At 51.6% G+C, this 23080-nt stretch overlaps 1 non-coding gene and 1 pseudogene across 1 annotated transcript; one reads left to right on the forward strand and one right to left on the reverse strand.

The window, feature by feature from the left end:
- LOC108293458 overlaps positions 1-23080 on the reverse strand; it is a 77354-nt pseudogene that overhangs the window by 7588 nt on the left and 46686 nt on the right.
- LOC119468953 lies at positions 3553-3671 on the forward strand. Its single transcript, XR_005197761.1, has one exon. It is a non-coding gene; the product is annotated as a 5S ribosomal RNA (ribosomal RNA).

Below are 23080 nucleotides of genomic sequence, written 5' to 3' on the forward strand. Positions count from 1 at the left end.
TTAAAAATTAGCTGAGTGCAGTGGTGCGCGCCTGTGATCCCAGCTGCTTGGGAGGATCCCAGCTGAAGTGGAAGGATTACCTAAGCCTAGGAGGTGGAGGCTGTCGTGAGCTATGATCATGCTACTGCACTCCAGCCTGGGTGACAGAGATCCTGTCTCAACAGAAATCAATGAAATAAAAATAAGGCATGATGTTCCATGGTTTCTAGCATATTCACTCCTATCCACCGTATATAGCACCACTGTAGAATATTTTTGTCAACTCCAGAAACCCTATACCCATGAAATGTCACTCACCAATTCCCCCTAACCATACCCTCCCAGCCCCTGGCAAGTACTAGCTGACTCTCTGTCTCTATGAATTCACCTATTCTGGACATTTCATATAAATGGAATGACCCGACATGTGGTCTTTTGTACCTGGTTTCTTTCACTCAGCTTCATGTTTGCAAATTTCATTCCTGTTGTGCCATGTGTCACGATCCAAGAAATCTTAAGGTTGGGAACCAACCCTACCACAGAGTGCTTTAATGCTGTCTCATTTTGATCCACAGAAGAAAACAGTGAAATGGAGAAAGCAGGCGCCATCTTCTCCGCTTTGCAAAGGAGAAGCGGGCTCTGCTCAATCAAGTAATTTGCCTAGTTCCCAGCAGGCCCTCCTTTTGGAAGTTTCCCACCACACTGCCTCTGAAATGTCTGTTGCACAAAATAATTGGAGATTAATATTTCATCCAAATCCTCAAGGTCTAGAAAGTTCTAGATCAACAATAAAGTGGCAGATGAGGAGACGTAATCCTTTCCAATGGCTGGAAGTTGTAGGACTCCCTCCCCTCCACAGTCAGCAGAACCCGAAGACAGAAGAGCAGGGGGAAGCAGAGCCCGACACACAGACCCCATAGGGACTCCTGGGTTCTGGTTCACGCTGGGTTGTTTGGGAGCCGAGACAAAATCTCTGTCTTGCTTTGTAGTGCATGGGGGGAAAGATGAAAATGTTGGTTCCACCTGAGGTTTGCAAATCAATATGCATTATTTCGGGACATTCAGTTCCATTGAAACCTCTGGAACATGGGCAGCTGGCAGCCCCACAGCCCTGGAGAGAGCTGTGTCTTAAGGTGGAATCATCTTTCTTTGGCAGAGGGGCAGCCTTCTGTGACTTTTTCTAATTTCTGGTTTTTCTCAGACAGATAAACACCGCACACGGAGTCAGAGCCAGGAAACAGTCACCCGTTTCTAAGGCCCGGGAGGGTAGAGATGAGCAGGGACAAAAAGCTGAGGCGCTCCCGCTCCTGGGGTGTTCCCAGGACAAGCCAGTGGATGGGCATGCTCATCCTTCTCTACGACAAGCACAGAAATGTGAACAGAGTGCCCATCTGCTTTTCGGATTTCTCTGGCAAGTTACTGTGGGGTGAGGGTGGGGGCAATGCTTTGGGTTACTGTTTCACATTGACATTGGGATCCATAATTGTGCCCATACTATTGTCACAAGCATGGAGTAAACCCAAAGTAGGAGGCAGGGAAACAGGAACCATTTGGAGCCTATTCTGTGAGGAGTCACCTGGTTGGCCTGGCTGGGGTGGGAAGGAGAGAGAGAGGAAACATGCTTAGGACTCGGTCCTCAGGGATCTCGCAGTGCTGGTTCTCAGGGACCGTGGAGGAGGAGTTCCCTCTTCCAGGGGAATGAAGGGAGGCTTCCTGGAGGAGGTGCCGTCAAGACCAGTGTGGAAGCATGGGCAGAAAATTTCCGTGGGGCATTCCAGACAGAAGGAAGAGCTTAAACAAACAAGAGCGGCTGACTTTGTGAGAAAGGACGGCGGGAGAGGAATCAGGGAGAAATAACTTTGCAGGAAAACTCAGTGATGAGTGGCGAATACGTATGTTAATCAGGGACATGCAAATGCAGACCCAGGTGAGCTATCTTCTTACACCCAGTAAATTGGCAAAAGCTGGGAAATCTGACACGGCCATGGTTTGGCGAAAACTCCGAACAGCTCACCCACAGTTGGCGAGTGTGTAATTGTCAGAATCACTTTGGGGAATAATGGAGCATTGTCTTGCCAAGTTGAAGGCTGCATTCCAGGTGTACACATGCTTTGGGCAATGCATGCAAGAATGTTCTTAGCGATTCTCAGCAGCACCATCCGTAACTGGAAATACTGGAAATCACCCAAATGCTTACCGGCAGGTGAAGTGGTAGGTAAAGCCAGATTTAGTCACACAGTGGAGTGCTATACAGCAGTGAAAAAGGGTCAAGTACTGCTCTCCCCAGATAGATGCTGGGTTGACTCCCACCGGCAGAGACTGTGTTGTGGATCCAATGCTAAATCAGTCATGGCCAGAGGGACAGAATGTTCTAATTGCTGGATCCAGGTGGGGCTCCCTCTTGAAGCTCCACTGAAACCCAAAAGCCTGGGCTGGGGTAAGGGAGGAGTGGGTCCCCAAAGAAAATGGGGGTACAGTAGAGGACAATGTTGGTGTCCTTCCCAGACTTCCTCACATCATGGTTGTTTTTGTTGTTGTTGTTGTTGTTTTTGAGATGAAGTCTTGCTCTGCTGCCCAGGCTGGAGTGCAATGGCACAATCTCGGCTCACCGCAATCTCTTCCGGGTTCAAGTGCTTCTCTTGCCTCAGCCTCCCAAGTAACTGGGGTTACAGGTGCCCACCACCAAACCTGGCTAATTTAAAAAATATTTTTAGTAGAGATGGGGTTTCACCATGTTGGTCAGGCTGGTCTCGAACTCCTGACCTCACCACCCACCTCGGCCTCCCGAAGTGCTGGGATTACAGGTGTGGGCCACTGTGTCTGGCTTCCTCACACCACTTTTTAACATGTCCTTGTGCCAGCTACTATGCACTTTAGTGCCTTGCTCCTGAGCCCCTGGTCACCTCAGAGGAGATCCCCCACAGAGCCTTGGTCCCTTTTCTGCACTCCCTTGGGCAGCCTGTGCCAGCCTGAGCTGTGAGGAAGCAGGGCCGCTCCACTTCCCTCCACGCAGGGCAACCGAGGTGGAATACACACCTGAGAGCTGGCCCAGTTTCAGGCCTGAGCTAGGACTGTCCCCAAAATCTCATCCAGGGCTTTTTCCCCCTCCTAGTCCTGCTTCCTTCATTCCCTAGCAAGCTTTCTCCTCTAGGAGAATTTGAACCTTTGACTCTGTTTGTGGGGGAATCCAACCTACGACAGGTACTCCTTTATTACAAGAGAAGTGAGTGGAGACTGAGCCACCAGCACGACAGATGGCAAAAGGAACAGCAGGGAGAACTGGAGTTTACAGACTTGGATACATCTCCACGCCTCTCTGGACCTCAGCTTCCTCATTCAGAAACAAAAGATGTGATGAGGCAGTTCACAGAAGAGAAGACTGTGAATGGCCAAGAAGTACGGGCACACGGAGACAGTGTCATGAATCATTGAAGAAACACTCACGCCTCTAATCCCAGCAGTTTGGAAGTACAAGGCAAGCAGATCGCTTAAGTCCAGGAGTTTGAGACCAGCCTGGGCAACGGGGTAAAACCCTGATTCCAAAAAAAAAAAAAAAAAGAATTAGCTTGGCAGGTCTGCAGCGATACCACACTGAACGCGCCCGATCTCATCTGATCTCGGAAGCTAAGCAGGGTTGGTCCTGGTTAGTACTTGGATGGGAGACCGCCTGGGAATACCGGCGGCTGTAGGCTTTAAATAAAATAAAATAATTTTAAAAATTAGCTTGTAGGCTTTAAAAAAAAATTAGCTTAAGGCAGTGTGGTGTGTCCCTGTGGCCTAGGCTTTAAATAAAATAATAATTGTAGGCTTTAAAAAAAATTAGCTTAAGGCAGGTTGGTGTGTCCCTGTGGCCACAGCTACTGGGGAGGCTGAGGTGGGAGGATCACCTGAGCCCAGGAGATCGTCAGCCAAGCTGTGGTTGAGCCACTGTACTCCAGCCTGGGTAACGGAGTGAAACCTTGTCTCAGGAAAAAAAAAAAAAAAAGTAAAACACTTTTTATCTGTCACAGGGCAGGGAGCAGAGAGAATGTCATCCCCGATATTGACTGGGTGTGGAGAGAGAGCCTTCTCCTTGTTTATGGATGGGAGCATAAATTAGTACAGTCTCTTTGGAGGGAAGTTTGCCAGTACCTATAAAAATGTTAAATGGGAACACCAAATGTTCTCACTCATAAGTGGGAGTTGAACAATGAGAACACATGGACACAGGGAGGGGAACAGCACACACCAGGGCCTGTCGGGGGGGTGGGGCTAGAGGAGGCATAGCATTAGGAGAAGTACGTAATGTAGATGACAGAGTGATGGATGCAGCAAAGCACCATGGCACATGTATACCTATGTAACAAAGCTGCACGTTTTGCACATGTACCCAAGAACTTAAAGTATAATAATAAAAAAAAAGAAAAAAAAATTAAATGGGAAAACCCTTTGACTCAGCAATTCCACTTCTATGAATTTATCCTACAGCAAAACTCAAGAATTCAAAGAAGTATGTAGAAATATGTTAATTACAGCACTGTTTGTGATAGAACAATTTGGAAACAACCAAATATGTTTCATTTGGGGACTGGTTAAAAATGAAGGTCCCTGCGATGGAATGCTACACAGCCGTGAAGAGGAACGTGGTCAGGCTCCAGAACAGGAGAAGAAACTCGCCCAAGATATATTACTAAGTGAAAAAAGCAAATTACAAAGCAGAATGGAAAGTGAAATATCCTTTTGCAAAAAGTTTTCTCAACCTATATATTACAAATTTGTAAATGTATAGAACAGTCTGGAAGAACATATACCAAACTGTTTTACCTGTAGTTACTCTTGGGAGTATGGCTATAAACTTTTTTCCCTTCTTCTTCTTTTTTTTTTTTTTGAGACAGAGTCTCCCTCTGTCACCCAGGCTGGAGTGCAAGGGCACGATCTCAGCTCACTGCAACCTCCACCTCCCGGGTTCAAGTGATTCTCCTGCCTCAGCTTCTCAAGTAGCTGGGATTACAGGCACCTGCCACCATGCCCGGCTAATTTTTTTTGTTTTTTTTTTTTTTTAGTAGAGATGGGGTTTCATCATGTTGTGCAGGCTGGTCTTGAACTGGAGAGTCAAATATGTGGGAAGGTCCAGAGCCAAGATCCAGCCCAGACAGCCTGGTGCCAGGTCTGGACTCTTACACAGATGCCACCTTACCTCACAAGAATAAAATGAGAGGTTCCCCAACGTTGTTTTTTAGCACCAGAATCCCTTTCTCCAAATCAAATAGCAAACAGAAGCCCCGTTTGTGAAAAGGAGTTGCTCTGGCAGAAGGGAAACTGAGGAGGGGTTACTCTCCCTTCACAGCGCACCCCCCAACCCGCCCAAGGACCCAGGGGGTTCCTAGGACCCTAGTTTGAAAACCACACAGCTAGATGTCCTTGAACGCCTCTTCTGTATTTTTGACATGCCAGGTTTCTAATAATAGCACTTCCATTCAAAGGGGCTGAAAGAGGAGGAAATGAGATTGTGTCATGGGGCTGTGCAGACCCGAGGGAAGAATCGCAGTGCTGAGTGAAGCCGTGTTAAGTTGCTGCTGATTTAGCCTCAATAAACAGATGGATCCATTGCCCCTGAGAGAAAGTTGTGAATGCTCTTTTGACCAAAAACGTAGACCCTCAACATCACCAGCCTGGAATAGCTCCCACCTCTCACATACACACACACACATACACACACACAGACACACACATACACACACACACATACACTCACACACACACACACATACACTCACACTCACACACACACACACACTCACACACACATACACACACACTCTCACACACACACACACTTTATTATTTTGTCTCTCCCTATTAGAACTGTCAGCGGTTTTGTTCACAGCCATGCCTCCAACTAGAATAGTTCTTGACACATAGTAGATGCTTCAATACCTATTGAATGAATGACGGTGAATGAATGAGTGAACCAACCGAAACAAGTGTGACTGGCCAGGCATGGGGGCTCACACCTGTAATCCCAGCACTTTGAGAGGCCGAGGCGGGCGGATCACGGGGTCAGGAGTTTGAGACCAGCCTGGCTGACACGGTGAAACCCCATCTCTACTAAAAATACAAAAATCAGCCAGGCGTGGTGGCACGTGCCTGTAGTCCCAGCTACTTGGGAGGCTGAGACAGGAGAATCGCTTGAACCCGGGAGGCGGAGGTTGCAGTTATCCCTGATCGGGCCATTGAACTCTGCCTGGGAGACAGGGTGAAACTCTGTCTCAAAAAAAAAAAAAGTTGAGCCTGCTCCAGGCACAAGAAATAGTCCTCAGCCACACTGGCATGGAGACCAGAGAGGAAGGGAGGGATGAAGAGAGTTCCAAAGTCATTTCTGTCTCCGTGTGGCCGGGAGCTCCTGCCAGCAGGCTCATCTCTGAGCCGGGACCACCACTGTCTGGCCACCTCCATCTATGAGCTGCAGCCCCGGCCGCCTCTCGGTTCCTGCCTCCCACAGCGGTGTGCACCCATGAGTGATGTTGCTATGTGGTTTTCAGCCCTGCTTTCCTAGAGGTGACATCTCAAGCTAGGAGGACAGCAGCCTGTCCCCAGTGTTTGAGGGGAAGCCCAGCGGTGAGCTCAGGGGCCTCCGAAGCATCCCTAGGAGACAGCCACAGACACATGAGGTGTGTGACAGCTGCCATCAAACTGGGACCAGCCAGGTGAGTGGCCGGAGCTGTGATGGGTCGGGAGGAAGAGCAGGCATGACCGGGGCTGGCAGGAGGGGAGGAGGCTGCATGGAGGAGGTAGGTCTGCACCTCAAAGGAGCAAAGAGGGAGTGGCCAGGAGGGAGGAAGAGTACCCTGGAGGAAGAAGGAGGAGTCAGGGCAGCAGTGCCTGCACCTCCCTGAGAAGCATCAGAGCCCAGGGCTGGGGCAGGGAAGGTACCAGATGAGCCTGGAGCATTGAGTGGTACCAGAAAGTCAGGATGTGCTCAAAAAAGAGGGTACAGGGGAGAGGATGCAGAACCAGCCGGAAATAACTCCCAGGAGTCCAAACTGGAGCAGTGGAGCACACAGACAGGTACATTATAGCATTGGATTTCACCTCATCAAATACCTGTCCACGAATCCATACCGATATAAATAAATGATTGCACAAGTCACGGGGAAGAAGGGACCATCTTTCCTTACAGAGGAGTTCCCCTTAATGAATGTGGAAGGAACCAGGGAAACAGCAAATCACCATCTGAGCACCACGGAAGCAATCGCTGCAGGCAAGACCCACCAATGGGTGCTCGGACGCGTAGGAGAAAGTTTAAGGAGAAACAAGAGTCGCACAGATGCAAAGTATTTCTCCCAATGCCTATCAATTACAAAGGGGAAATAATAACTTTATAGTGGAGAAAGCTGACAAACACCACTTCATAGGTCAAGGTCAATGTTACCACTAATAAGCCGCATTGACATCATGTACTTCCTGATATGATGCACTGAGAGTGACACATCGTGACTTCTGGGGTAGTTTTGCCAATAATGCATAAGCTCAGTCCAATCATGAGAAAATATCAGACCCAAATTGAGCAACATATTGCAAAATACCTGACCAGGACTTTTCACAAATATCAAGGTCACAAAAGACAAAGAAAGGCCGAGGAACTGACAACTAAAGGCAATGTGAGATCTGGAAATGAAAAAGAACATTGATCAGGGATCAGCAAACAACAGTCTGTAGGCCAACTCTGGCCCTCTGCCAGCTCTTGTAAATAAAGTTTTATTGGAATACAGCCATGCCCATTTATGCTCTTTCTTTCTTTCCTTTCCTCTCTTCCTTTCTTTCCTTCCTTCCCTTCCTTCTTTCCCTTCCTTCCTTCCTCTTTCTCTCTCCTCTTCTTTCTTTTTCTTTCTTTCTTTCTCTCTCTCTTTCTTTCTTTCCTTCTTTCTTTTTTTTTCTTTTCTTTCTGACAGAGTCTTGCTCTGTCACCCAGACTGGAGTTCAATGGTGCAATCATGGCTCATTGTAGCCTTGACCTCCCTGGCTCAAGTGATCCTCCTGCCTCAGCGTCTCAAATAGCTAGGATCACAGGTGCACGCCCCTACACCCGGCTGATTTTTTTTACATTTTATTTTTAGTAGAGACAAGGTCTCGCTATGTTATCCAGGCTAGTCTTTATGTATTTTCAGTGGTTGCTTTTGTGTAGCTATGGCTTGCAAAGCTGAAAATGTTTACTATCTGGTCCTCTACAGATAGAGTTTTCTGACTCTTGTATTCGTGGAAAACTGGTGGCAACCTAACAAAGTCTATAGTTTAGTGAATGGTATTTTAATAATGTTAACTTACTAGTTTTGAGGATTGTACCACAGTTCTATAAGATGTAAATACTAAGTACGCTGAGTGAAAGGTACATGGAAACTCTCTGTACTACCTTTGCAACTCTTTGGTAAATCTGAAATTATTTCAAAACAAAAAATTTTCTTAAATGAATCAAAAAATGCCCAGGTTGTTTGGGCCGGAGCGATGTGTGAGCGGGGGGCGAGGCTCAAAGCCAGCCGAGGGAGCCTGCTGGGTGCTGGAAGAGGGCGTCGCCTGACTCAGGATGCTTGGATTGCAAGAAACAGAAATGCACTCCAGACTACTGGGGCACAAGGGGAAGTGCCTGGAAGGTGAGGGTGCAGGTGTCCTCGCACCTCACTGGGGCCGACACCCCACAACCTGAAACCAGGACAGCAGTTGCTTTGTGCGATGCGTCTCTGCCTGCCTCCGCGTCTCCGTGTCTCCCTGCGTCTCTGTGTGTCTCTTTCCTCTCTCTCCTGCCTCTGCTGGTCTTTGTGTGTCTCTGGTGCCCCCTCATCTTTCTCTGTATTTGCCATTTCCCTGGTCTCTTTCTGCCTCTCTGTGTCTCTCTCTGGTCTCTGGTGTGTCCCCGTCTCTCTCCTTGTCTTTCCAGGTGTGTCACCCACCATGTTTCACTGTGCGTCTGTCTGTCCCTGGTCCTCTCTATTCCCTTCCCCATCTCCCCATATGTCTTATCCATCTTTGGTCCCTCCCCGTCTGTTTCTCCCTGTGCACTCAGTGGCCCACAGCACCCAGGGTGACACTGGGGTCATGTTAGCTTTTAGAGACCTTGGTCATGAAGCACACGCCCCCATTTGCAGATGAGGAAACTGAGGCTCACTTAGCCCCTTGCTTGGGATGCAACCTACAAGAAGAAGAAAGGAAACGTTCTGATTCCGCCGTGAGCTGGACGCGGTGCTTGGAGCCTAAGAGATATCTGCAGGACCCCATGGACTGGATTGCACAGGCCAAGCCTTGGTGAGCTAAAGTGACATGGACCAAAATCACACTGGAAGAAAGGGGTGGAGCTGATTCCCCATGTCCTTCATGATTTTTTTTGACAATGTGTCCAGATTACTTAATTTTCTTGCATTTTCTTCTGTACACAAGACCCTCCCAATTGCTAGACAAATAGAACCACTGCTAAGCAGGTTATTTCCCTAAGTGTTCAGAGATCTGGGTCGGGGTGGAAGACCAAGGGGGCACTCTCACCACAGGAGACAGGGTCCAGGTGCAGAGCCGCTGGGCCAGACAGAGCCCTGTCAACTTGTTTCAACTCGGGGATTTTCCATAAGGACCTGTGGCCAAGCTATTTCAGGAAAGGCTTTCTTTGTTGGGCCCCAGGGAGGTGAGCATGGCTCTGTCTGTTTTGCTCTTTCTCACTTCTCCAAGATGTGTTTGGCAACAGTGTGTGAGCCGTGTAATCCTCCCTGTGGCCCAGCCTTGGCACGGCACGTCCCGGCGGATGCCAAAGGTCACCAGACACATGCAGGACAGGTTGAGCTCTGAGCTGGGGCACAAAGCCACCGGTGACAGCATCAGGGGTGACGTCACCAGGACAGGCAGGTACCTATCCGACAGCACCAGGCCCGGAAGGGTGCCAGGAAATCACCTCTGCTGGGGTCAGCTGCACTCTGTGGGGTCCCAGTTGGTCTGCGAAGGAGGCCGGGGCCCCACACGCCCATCACTGCTCCCACTTCCTCTTTATGGTGAGATTCCACGGGAGATTCTGTTTGAAGAGATAGCTCTGAGGGGGAAGGATACAAGCAACTCAGTTTCCATCCAAGTGTTTCACTTCGTGAGGAAGCAGCCCAGGGAGGGGAGGGCTTGCCCAGAAGATGGGCCTGGAGTGGGAGGGCCTGGGCTGTGCTCGCACTCCCACCAGTGGGGACAGCCCTCCCGGCCCACCGCATTCCCATCTGACTTGGCCCAGCTGACGTTGGCTCAGGGCAATTTGCACTCTGCAGAATGTCTCTCATAGAGACACCAAACTAGGCCAGGGGTGCGTGAAACGGAAGTGGCTCTGTCTGAGGGAGCCCAGCAGCACCTCTTGGGGCCACCTCCGAAGGAGACCAGCACGCCCCGCAGTGCCTTGTCTTGCCTTTCTAGAATCCATATCTCCTGCATCCTGATTTGATTCCTCAGATGCACACGGGACAAGACCGTGCTCTGCTGGGGCTTTCTTTCCGCCACCCGCGAGTCAGTGACCTGGGCACAATCCCCACAATGCCTCCCATTCCCTGGTGCTGCCAAATGAGTCCCGAAGCCATTTCGTGTCCAGAGCCTCACGGATCCTGAAAAAAAGGAGGCAACAGAAGCAAGAGGTTGATCCCTTCCTGAACCCTCCCGTACATCCCAGGGGCTCGCCGGCACCCATTTCTCCATGGTATCCGCGCCACAGCCCCAAGAAGGGCCCTGTCTGACCCATTTTCCAGCTGGGAAATGGAGGCTCGAAGAGCCCAGGCTGCTGTGGACGCTCATGCAGAGCCCTGTGATGCCAACACCATCTCACTGCTGGGCTTAGTCCATTTTCTGTTGCTTACAACAGAATACCTGAAACTGGGTAATTTATGCTAAGTGAAATTTCCTTCTTACAACTCCGGAGGCTGAGAAGTCCCAGGTCAGGGGCGCATCTGATGAGGGCCTTATTGCTGGTGGGGACACTCTGCAGAGTCCCAAGGCTACACGGAGCAGGCGAGGGGCCGAGTGTGCCCACCCTCCAGCTCAGGTCTCTCTTCCTCTGCTTATAAAGCTGCCAGCTGTCCCCGCATGATAACCCACGAATCCATTCATTGTTGTATTGGATTGATGATGGACTGATGAATGGATGAATACATTCAAGAGGGCAATCACCTCCTAAAGGCTCCACCTTCCAGTACTGCTGTACTGGGGGTGACGCATGAACTTTGGAGGATGTGTTCAAACTATGTCACTGCCCAGGTCCCTGGACTCTGTCTTCACTGCGTTTAACTCTGGACTTCCCCAGGGGGAGCTTGGGCAACAGCCAGAAGGTGCTGGGATTAGGAGATGGAGATGCAGACCCCAGCCTGGCTTTGAAGCTTCTTATCTTCCAGGCCCTGGACGAGATTTGCAGCCTCTCAGACCTTCGGTCTTTTCATCTAGAAAATGGGAATGACGATGCCCACTTCTCAGCTTGTTGGGAAAATAAGCCCACATACATAAGGTACCGGACAGGGACGTCAGCTCCGGCCCCAGTGTCAGTGGCTAGGTTAGTCATTGGTCACTGTCCTCTAAGACTGTGCCTGATGAGGGGCAGGCCCAGCGCCTCCCAGCTGAACCTGGCAGTGGACCCGGAGCTAGCTGCTCTCCTTAGGCAGTTACCCACCCAGGTGCTATTTGGGGTAGCAGCCAGTGTCGAAGCAGGAAGCAGCCTGCATGCCACGGTAGCTGCAGGGAGTTCAGTGAAGGATGCCTTGGTGTGCACCATCAAGGGAAACCAACAAGGCTCAGCGATGCCCCCACTGCCAGCCGCCCTCAGCCTGGTAGGAAGAGGACTGGAGAAACATCTAAGCTCATTGCGCCCTGCCTTCCCTCCTCCCATCAGCAGCTAGAGGGCTGAGGGTCTGTTCAAGCCAGTCCTGGTGCAGGGACTGGAACAGAGCCTGCGTCTGGGGCGCACCCAGTGAGGGGGGCACAGAGGCCCAGTGTGTGCGACACCCCTTCCTGGCTCTGCCGTCCTCAACTTCCCTGCCACGCTGGAGCAGGTGGTGTGCCCAGCTGCCAACATGGCTGGCTTGTTTTTTTCCACCGCCTCCCACTTCTGTCCCTGAGGCCCCCACTTCCAGTCTCCAATGTTAATTGAAGGCGGCAGATGCCAAATTGCCCTCGGAGCAGAGTGCAGAGGGAGAGGAGGAAGTGTGTCTCAGCCCACAGAGGGCGGATCGGGCACACAGGCAGTGCCGGGGGTGCTCCCTGCCCGCCACCCGCCCCACCACCCACAGCAGCTGCAAACATCCTCCAGGCCGCTGTTTCCCCATGAATACACCTGAGGTCGCGTGTGAACATAAGGAAGTTGATTTTTCCCCGCTATATTTTTTAAACCTCCGTTTGGACGGCCTGGCTTTCTATTCTGAGCACTTGGACCTTGTTTTCCAGCTGCTTCTGAAAAATCATCAAAGGCACGCCACCCGACCAGCCAGACACCTGCCTGCAGGCCCAGGCTCCTCCTGCATTTTCTCCCTCGCCCTCCTGCCAGGTGGGAGTCACTGGCTTCATTTCGCTGGGGAGAAGTTGGAAGTCTGGGAAACTGCAGGACCTGTCCATGCAGCCGGCAGAGGGAGAGCTGGGATTTCATTCTGGACCTGGCCGGACCCAAGTGCATGCTATTTGACCCTCCAAACCCTCTGACCCTTGGCCCTCCCTCCCTCCGTCCAGACCTCTTTCAGGAGCCTGAGGCGGAGGAGGAGGGGGAGTCTGCAGATATGTTCATATTGAAATAGTCATAGCCCAAGCCCCTAACCTGAACCACCCGGCCCTTCTTCCTTCTGCACAACCCACCAGGGAGAGGTGGGCTCAGACTGTGCTCGATGGGGCCAGCTGGTGACTGTTCTAAATACCAGCTTTGTTCCCTGGTCTGCAAGAAGCTCTGCAAATTTTTGTGACTGCTGGTCATCTGCTTTCTTGATCTTTTCTTTTCTTAAGGGAGGAGGGTCTTTCTCTGTCACCCAGGCTGGAGTGCTGTGGTGCAGTCACAGCTCACTGCAGCCTCAGCCTCCCGGGCCCAAGTGATCCTTTTGCCTCAGCCTCAGCCTCCCAGTAGCTGAGATGCAGGTGCATGACAGCACACCCAGCTATTTTTTCAATGCTTTTTTGGAGATGGAGTCTTCCTGTGTTCCCCAGGCTGGTCTTCCACTCCTGGGCTCAAGCGATCCTCCCACCTCAGCCTCCCAAAGTGTCTGGATTTCAGGCATGCGATTTTTTTAAGGTGAGGTCAAATCCACCCAGTATAAAATGAACAGTTTTCGCGTGAACAATTCCACAGCGTTCAGTACACATTCGCAGCGCTGTGCAGTCACCACCTCTAACCAGCTCCCGACACTCATCCCCCACAGGAACTCCATTCCCATGAGCTGTCACTCCCATTCCTCCCTTCCTCCGGCCCCTGGCAGCCGGCAGCCTGCTTCCTGTCTCTGCTGGTTTACCTGTTCGAGACGTTTCATATACATGGAATAGTGTGGTTTCTTGTGACTGGCATCTTCCCTTTGCCTAGTGTTTTGAAGGTCCACTTGTCTAGTCGCATGTATGGACATGTCACTCCTTTTGATGGCTGAAAAATATCCCATCATCCAGGTATATTGTACATCCATGAGGACCTACAGGGCATCTGACACCTTACATATATAGGCTCAGCTTTCCCAGCCACCTAGGATGTGGGCACTGTCATTTCCATTTTTTAGATGAAGAGACTGAGGGTCCGAGAGGTCTGGAAGGTAAGAAGCTTCTGGGCTTGGATCCACATCCGCAGTTGTTACAACTCATCTGTGGATGCACAGTTGGGCTGCTTTCACCTTTCGGCTCTTATGAACAGTGCTGCTGTAAACACCCGTGTACAAGTTTTTGTTTGAACACTTGTTTTCAATTCTTTTGTGTAGATACCTCAGAGTGGAATTGCTGGGCTATATGGTGGCTCTGGTTTAACTTGTGAAGAAAAGTTTTAAATGCGTTCCGTGTGGGTGCATATTTTCTCTTTAACTGTATGGCAGGGCTCTCTCGTTCTTTGGTCCCCTCCACCGTGGTGGTCCTGGCTCAGTGTGCAGACAAGAGGCCCCCTAAGCTGTGGTGGCACCAGAGGAGTGAGTGTGTGGACCCCACAACATCCCAAGTGCTGGGATGTTGATTCACAGTCTTACCAGACACTCACGTGACTGGGGGTGGGGACCCAGCCTACACATCCTCTGGGCCTTCCTGGGTTGGCTCCCCAACTCTTGCTGCCCTCGGGTTCCCCCAATTTCCACATTCACACTGGAGCTGACCTTAGTCTCTTGTGTCTCCACAAGTCCTGCCTCCCCCAGTGATGCCCTGTACAGTGGTACAGGCTGTGCACTGCCCAAGGCCATCCTGCCAAAGGGGAGGTGCTCACTGACATATCAACCCATGCTCTGCTAGCCAAGCCCTGCACCCTTGGGACTGCAGCCACCGTTAGAGGGCACTTTCTTCCTTCACACAACGCACCTCGTAGGCCAATGGCAGCCCCCAAGCCCTTGGTGGACCCAGCACTGATGGAATGCACCCCTCACTCACTCCCCTGGAAGGGGTAACTCTGCCCACTTTACATTCACGGATGACCTTCCTTCTCCCTGGGGATGTTCATACCCTCGACCTAGGCTCCTGACATTCTCCACGCCGCCAGTGGGGTACTCTGGTGGCCCACCGTAAAGGACTGTCTGTCCCTTACCCCATGCTCCCGCCTGGGAGTTCTAGCCCCAGATGCCTAGGATATGCGTGTATGCCCTCTCACTGGACAGAGGTTCCTGTGTAAACACTGCCCTTGGGACCCCAGACACATGCTCCATGTGCACAGACACGTGCTCACGTAGGTGCGTGGGTCATACATAACACACGGGGACTTGGCCTTCCCTTGCGTTCAAACCTAGTTGGTGGGTGGAGAGGGTATGTGGTTAAATCTGAGCAAGAGACACAGACCCCATGAGTGTAATCACACACCTCAACCAGGCCAGGAGACTTGGGTGCACGATGTGGGTTTGTCTGCCTTGTGGGCACTGCACGCTGGGAAGCCTGAGCTCCTTGGAGCCCCCGCTGGTGGACAGGCTGGAGCCGGGAGCTTAGCAACTCGGGGTACTGGAGGGTAGAGAAACCCAGGGCAAGTCAGGATACAAGGGAGGCCAGGAAAGCCAGAGGGCAGAAAGGCCTCTGGACGCCACTCTCAGCCCAGTTTCCTAGTGTTGACAAAGAAAAGAAAACCAAGCTTTCACAGAATTAAAGTTCATTTCACTGAGAAGTTTGAGGACCGACCACGCCTAGTGCCTGGGAGCAGTTCTCCTGACGCTGCAGCTTACACGCAGGTGGGGAGACTCAGCCAGCACACAATCATCTCAGACCTGCTCAGCAGTGCCACTGAAGCAGCATCCCATCAAGTGGTGGGTGTAAGAGCACCTCTGCTTAGAGACAGCAGAGGCAGCATCACTGAGCCTGTCAGAAAGGCAAGGGCTGCAGCTCTTCTTTTTTTTTTTTTTTTTTTTTTTTTGAGACAGAGTCTCACTCTGTCACCCAGGATGGAGTTTAGGGCACAATCTCAGCTCTGCAACCTCCGCCTCCTGGGTTCAAGCGATTCTCCTGCCTCAGCCTCCGTAGTAGCTGGGACTACAGGCGCATGCCACCAAGCCCAGCTTTTTTTTTTTCTTTTGTTATTTTTGGTAGAGATGGGGTTTCACCACATTGGTCAGGGTGGTCTCAATCTCCTGAACTCGTGATTCACCCGCCTCGGCCTCCCAAAGTGCTGGGATTACAGGCATGAGCCACCGCGCCCGGCCAGCTCTTCTCTTTCAAGCAATCGAGTGACTCAGGCAAGAGATGGGCCACGTGCTCCATCCTGTTTTGTCTTCAAAGCATCTTTCCAGAGAGCTCCACGTTGTCACAGAGTCAGGGGTTGAAGCAGAAATGAGCCAGCATGGCTTCTCACACACGCTGCTTTGTCTTACAGTGGGAAGGATAAAAACGCCTCATCCTCCTCCCTGGGCACTGCAGCCTTGGCAGGCAACTTGTCAGAACATGAGTGGTCATTAGGGGCCAGCACGTCTGAGAGCGGGGCACGCTCGGACACAGGGCAGGATCAGAGCAGTATAAGGCCACATCTTGAGGCCCTGGGCTGGCGGCTTGTCCTCCCACCCTGGAGGGTATTCCTGTGCCTCTCCACCACAGGGCGCTTGAAGAAGGCTCACTGAGAAGGTGGCAGTGGGACAAAGTCTGAAGGAGGTGAGGGAGCAAGTTCTGTTGGTGTAATGTGGAAAAGCATTGCAGGAGAGGGAACAGCCAATGCGAAGGCCCTGAGGCAGTACTAGGAGTGGCCAGAATGAAATGAGCAGGAAGCAAGGGAACAGGCATGCCGCAGGCCAGAACACTCATGGGGGCTAGCGGGAGGACTCTAGCCTCATCCTGAGGGAGGTGGGAGACCTGGGAGGGTTTGTGGGGAGGAGGGAAGTCGGCTTTCGACAGCATCCCTCTGACTGCTGGAAGGAAAGCAAGCCTGGGCGGGTGGGGGCAGGGATGGGGGCGGGAGACCAGTAAGCCGCTGTTCAGCTTCACAGTCCACACGCAGCTGGGCCGGGCCAAAGCTCACAGGCTCAGGACCCAGTGTCAGGCTGGGTAGCGGGCAGGCTGGGAGGGCAGGGAGCAGTGGGCAGGCTGGGAGGGCGGGGAGCAGTGGCAGGCTGGGAGGGCTGAGACAGGGCTGCAGCAGGAAGCAGCAGTGAGGGGCGTGGCTCCGGTTTGAGCTTCAAGTCCCACAGAGTACCAGCCAGCCTTGGGACCTGTGAGCAAGTTTGTGCCTCTTTCTGGGTCTCCATTTTCCCATCTAAGAAAAATTAAAAGAATGGCAAATAAGATACAGTGTCAGCCCCTAGGAGCTGGTGGGCAGCTGTGTGCAGGCCTGCTTCTAATTTAAGGCAGATGTGTAAAAGTGAGGGAAGCCAGGGCCAGATGTGGGTGGGGCCAGGCAGGGCCCGGGGCACAGCCTTTGGGGGGCCTGAGAGCGAGGCTGTGGCTTTCTGTGCTCCAGGTCACAAGCCTTTGGCCTCTCGACCTTTTCCAGCGGTCCTCGCCTCGAGTGCTCAAGGCATTTCTATTGTCCTTCACCAATCGGCCACCCTCTTTGGACACCGTGGGGTTTAAGAAGACCTTCGCTTATCCCCGCACATCCTGCTCCCAATTTGAGCCCCGCCTGCTGGTTTTGCTTAAAGAACACTTAGCGAAATCTTCTCGTCTTGCCGAGTTGAATTTATCTTGTGGTCCACTGAGACACTTAGATTTGCGGATTTTGTTTTTCTGCTTCTGATTGCACAACTGGATTTATAACTTCCTGTGTGCTTTTTGGAAAATGCGGCTCACGCTCCCATTTGGACCGGCGGCTCCCCACTGCAGGAAGGGTGGCAGTGAGTGGGCCTGGCAGCCTCCCCAGGACCACACGGAGGGACAGAGGAGATGTTCTCTGAAGGAAAGGGCTGGTCTGCGGTGCTGACAGCAGACCCTGGGCAGAGAGGACGCCACCCTTTCACAGCGACTGAGGGGACTCATCCCCTCTCCAAAGGCCACCTGACACTCCTCTTGGCAGGGCAGGGGGTTCATTTACCCTCTCTCTGCTCCCTCTGGAAAAGGAAAGAGCAGATTGCTGCCCCCGACCCCCACCTTTCTAAAGGGCTTTGTGCTGATGGGGCCTGTCAAATGTCCAGGCAGTTCGTGGAACAGCAGGACGCTAAATACCAACCTGAGGCCTCACAGTGATGATGATGATTGCCCCTAAAAGGCGGATAATCGCTGTGACCTACTTAGGGCACAATTGTAACTAATGGTATTGGAGAGCTGTGAAAATAGCAAGCACCAGAGGGGAGGCCGAGGTGAATCTGGGCAGAGCGGTCGCTGCGTATCTGTGTTTGCATCTCTATTCACTTTTTCCTGCGTCTTGGTCAAAGGCCTGAGCAGCATTTCTCCAGGGACGACCCAAAGGCCCCGGGCCCGTCCTCGCCAGGACCACTGCTCTACGCCAGGCAAGGGGGTCAGTGGCAGAAACCCATTCATTCACTCTGGCATAAACAAACAGGGGACATTTTTACAACAAGTGGGGTTTTGTGGTTCTGAACACAAGGGCAGGAACAAGGTCAGGCCTCTCGCTGGTGGAAAAGTATCACAGGGGATGGAACAGCTAGTGCAAAGCCATGAGGCAGGACCACGAGTGGCACCACTTTTGTGGGTATCCTTCCTTTTCTTGCTTCTTGATTTTTTTTCATTTCACATTAGGTGCTAGGGACCTCTGCTAGCTGATTGAGGTAATTCTTGGTCACTCACGTTCACTGCTGTTTGGGATTCAGTGGAGTGACAATATCACAGTTTACCCAGTGTTCTGTGGATAGACATTACCTTGTCCCTAAGTTTTCACTGTGTTGATTTGAATTGCCCTGAAAGCAGAGCTGAGACAAGGACTTGGGTGCAGGCCATTGGTCTGGGAGGTGCTCTCAGGAAGCAAGAGCAAGAAGGAAAAGAGGAAAAGTCTCACTATTATCTACCACCATGCACCAAATTACCCTGCGGCCAGATGGTTTAAAGCAACAGTTATCTTTTATTTATCGCTTGTAGCTTCTGGGGGTCTTGGCTGGGTAGTCCTGGTTCAGTTCTCTTCGTGAGTTTGCTGTCAGTCATTGGCCAGGGCTGCCATCATCTGAAGGCTCGCCTGGGGCTGGACGATCTGTCTCCAAGCTCCTGTGCATGGCTGTTAGTGGGAGGCCTCAGTTCCTCTCAACAGGGTGCTTGAGTGTCCTCACAACATGGCAGTTGGCATTCTCCAGGGTGAGAATCCAAAAGATGCAGGAGGGCACTGCAATGCCTTTGGCGACCCAGCCTTGGGAGTCATACACTGTCACCTCCACCTTACTCCACTGGGTAAACAGACCACAGACGTCACAGGGTGTGAAAACCAGAGGTGAGGCTCATCAGAGGTCATCTCGGAAGCTGACCACAACAAGGGAAGAATGCAAAAATAACACAGGGTGCCCAGCAAAGGTGACCACTGCTGTGGGCACCAGCAGCTTGACTCCACCAAGGATCCTATGAGGAATTACATAGAATGCATAGGACGGAGGTCGGGGACTCATCTACAGATGCACATTCCCATCGGTTCAAGGTTGCCCCTGAAAACATCAGCTCCCTCACAAATCCTGCCTGTCCCTGCAGGGGCTGAGCAAGCCCAGAGGCAGAAGAGCAGGGGACTTGGCAGGCAGAGTGGAGGCAGTGCCGCAGCGCAGCACTGCTGGGCCAGGCAGGCTGCAGGGACACGGCATGGTGCACAAAGCCTCTGCCTCATGACAATGCTGTGATGAGTGTTGGCGCACAGGGCCCTGCGTCCACGAGCGCATGTTTCTCTGGGAGGCAGAGGCTAGGGTCCCTCCTGGTATTCACACCCTTGCGCAATCCTCTCGCCTTGTGTGGGCCAAACCTAGGGACTTGATCCTAATGAACTGAATACCATGGAAGCCATGGGATGTCTTTTTTGCGGGGTGGAGGGACAGGGTCTCACTCCGTCGCCTAGGTCAGGGTGTGTAGTGTGCAATCTCAGCTCACTGCAGCCTCAGCCTCCCAGGATCAAGCAGTCCTCTTGCCTCAATCTTCCGAGTAGCTGGGACTACAGGCATGTGCGGCCACACCCTACTAATTTTTTTCTTTCTTTTTTTTTTTTTAGAGATGGGGTCTGGCTATATTGCCCAGACTGATCTCAAACTCTTGGCCTTAAGCAATCCTCTGGCCTCAGCTTCCCAAAGGGCTGGGATTATAGGCTTGAGCCACTGCCGTGGGTTGGGATGTCACTTCTGAGGTTAGTTTACAAGATTGTGACTCCGCTCTCAATTGGACTCACCCTGACACCCCGCCTTACTCACTCTGGCGAAGCTGCTGCCATGTTGTGAGCTGCCCTCTGGAGAGGCCCATTTGGCAAAGGACTGAGGGAGGCCTCTGGCCCCCTGCTGGGGGGAGCTGAGTCCTGCCAACAATGAGCAGCTCTGCCCTCAGCTAAGCCGTCAGATGAGATGGGCCCAGATTCTTGATCCACAGGAACAGTTATTTTGCTAAACTGCTAAGATGCTAAATGTTGGGGTACTTTTAAAATGAAATACCACAGGAAGGGCGGAAGTGGGAGAAGGTGCACATGACGCAAGATTGCCCGTGGGTTGACAATTGTTGCAGTTGGGTGACATGGCATACTATTCTTGGTACTTTGTGTTTGTTCAAAATTTCCATGCTAAAAAGTAAAAATAAATTTTTTAAATACTGAAGTCTGATTTGCAATTCAGTGAAGTTTGGTTGCTGGTCAGGGTACATTTTGGTCAGCTCACTTTCGTTCAAACTACCTGGGTGCAAGCCCCAACTCCTTCCTCCATTACACACATATTGGGCACCTACCATGTGCCAGGCGACGCTCTGGCCACCGGGGAAATGACAGTGAATGAAACTTGCAAAACTCTCTGTCCTCGCAGAGCTGATGTTTTGCTGGAAAGAGGCAGACATCCAATACATAAATATGGAAGATACACGGAGAGGGTGCCAGGGCATCCTGGGCACAGGACAGTGGGTGGGAGGGCTGCGATTTCGAACAGGAAGGTCAGGGAAGGCTGAGAGGAGAAGCTGCCTGTGGGGAGGGACCTGATGGCCACAGGGAGGGGCTGCAGGTCACCTGCTTCCATGGGAAGCGAGCTCCAGGCAGATACAGGAATGGCAGCCAGGGCTGCCTGAAGAATCAGAGGAGGCAGTGTGGCGGGGGTAGGCCCTTTAGGGGGAGTCAGGTGAGGGCGGGGACAGATTAACAGAGCCATGTGAGCCACAGAAAGGACTGCAGCTTCTACCTGGAGTAAGGTGGGAGCCACGGGCAGAGTTTGAGCAGAGGAGGGCCTCTGGCCCTGCTTCCTTCTGGTAAGTGCTCCACCCCTGAAGCCCTGGGAAACTTAGACAGGTGACTTTGCCTTTCTGAGCCTCAGTTTTCATGTCTGTAAAGTGGGGATGACTTCCTCAAGGGTTGTTATGAGGGCTAAAGGAAACAAGATTTCGCCCAAAGTTTCAGCGCGCCCAGCACAGGCCTTACGTGGTATGAGCTATGATGACTTTTCTTTCTGTCACACTTACTGCCTGCCCGCAGGAGCTCCCGGGCTGGTCACAAACTTCCCTCGGGATTGGGGAGCCCCAGAGCCTTCTCTTCGGGGGGCTGGGGCCCATCCCTGTGGCCCTCGCTCAACGGGCACAAGGAGCCCGTTTCTGTGTCATACGCTGTGAAAAGGAAGACACCTCCTACCAAAGGTGGCTTTCTCAGGCCAGAAAGACAGAGGGAGGACAGGGCATTCCCTGAAGTCAGGTTGAGGGCTTAACAGGTAAGATTTGGGGGCTTTGGTTTTCACTTTGCGGGGGCCGGGGGGAGGGAGAGTTGGAAAGAGACATGAACTCAGAGAAGAAGGAAATTAGACGTTGACCTTCTGCCCCGTGCGCTGCAGTCACTGTGCATTCTCTCGCCCTGCTTATCTTCCTGTCCTCTGCCCAGCCAATCATCCGTCTGTGTGGGGACCAGTGGGGTGATTTCGTTTGCTTGTCCTTTGCCTGTTTGTTTTGTTGTCACTGTTGTTTTTGTTTTGTTTTGTTTTGTTTTGTTTTGAGACGGAGTCTCGCTCTGTCACCAGGCTGGAGTGCAGTGGCACGATCTCGGCTCACGGCAACCTCCACCTCCCAGGTTCGAGCAGTTCTCCTGCCTCAGCCTCTCGAGTAGCTGGGACTACAGGTGCGCGCCACCACACCTAGCTAACTTTTGTATTTTTAGCAGAGACGGGGTTTCACCATGTTGTCCAGGATGGTCTCGATCTCTTGACCTCGTGATCTGCCCACCTGGCCTCTCAAAGTGCTGGGATTACAGGTGTGAGCCACCGCGCCTGGCCTATTATTTATTCTTTAATAAACTGTATATTGTACGTGTGGAAGTGAGTTTGCAAACTCCCGCCCAGTTCAGTCCTGACATGCATATTTAGCTACAAGCACCTGTCTCGAGAGTGAATTCCTAAGGATCCAGGACCTCTCCAGCTCATTCAGATGCAGTTTTAGTCTCTAAACCTGTGGGTCTCATGTGCCTGGGTCCCGGCAGGAGGCTCAGAAGAAGCAGCTACCGCCCAGGGGCTGTGAGGAGGAAAAGGCAGAGCCTGAGTCACTTTCATTAACACTTACAGCTTTCGTTTTCACTTGGAGTTTTCATTTTCACTTAATATTTCCCTACTGTGAAGTCAATCAAAAATTGCTAGAACTGATCCCAGAGAAACAAAGCCCTGAGCTACATTGCGTGTTCTGGAATGTATTGTGAAATGGGATTTTAAAAATCTCTACCAAAGTGCCGGGCGCAGTGGCTCACGCCCATAATCCCAGCACTTTGGGAGGCTGAGGAGGGCAGATCACCTGAGGTTGGGAGTTCGAGACCAGCCTGACCAACGTGGAGAAACTCTGTCTCTACTAAAAATACAAAATTAGCCAGGCATGGTGGCGCACACCTGTAATCCCAGCTACTCGGGAGGCTGAGGCAGGAGAATCGCTTGAATCCAGGAGGCGGAGGGTGCCATGAGCCAAGATCGCGCCACTGCACTCCAGCCTGGGCCACAAGAGCGAAACTCCGTCTCAAAAAAAAAAGTCTCTACCAAAGTTGTACTTATGTTGAAGACCTTTTCTAACATTTTGTACCCATTGCTTCACCAAAAAGAAACTTCACAAAATTAAAGTGAATAAACAGTGCTCAACCATTCCCTAGGAGAGATGTGGGCTGATCTCTCAGCCCGCTGTGCTGCAGCCTGGCTGTTCAACACAAATCCGTGAGGAAGACCAGCATTGACAAAGCCACTGACACAACTACAGAAATGAAAGCTGGAAATAGAAACCACAATGTCAATATCCATCACCCCGACTGATCAGCATGACAGTAAGTTTTTACCCCTTTTCTGATGCCACTTTTCCGCGTAATGATTTCATACAGAAAAGTCATTGCAAGCAAATTCCCATCTGCATTTCTTTCTTTCTGTTTTTTTTCTTTTCTTTTTTTTTTTTT

Source organism: Cebus imitator, unplaced genomic scaffold (assembly GCF_001604975.1).
Source record: "Cebus imitator isolate Cc_AM_T3 unplaced genomic scaffold, Cebus_imitator-1.0 Scaffold538, whole genome shotgun sequence".
Classification (NCBI taxonomy): Eukaryota; Metazoa; Chordata; class Mammalia; order Primates; family Cebidae; genus Cebus; species Cebus imitator.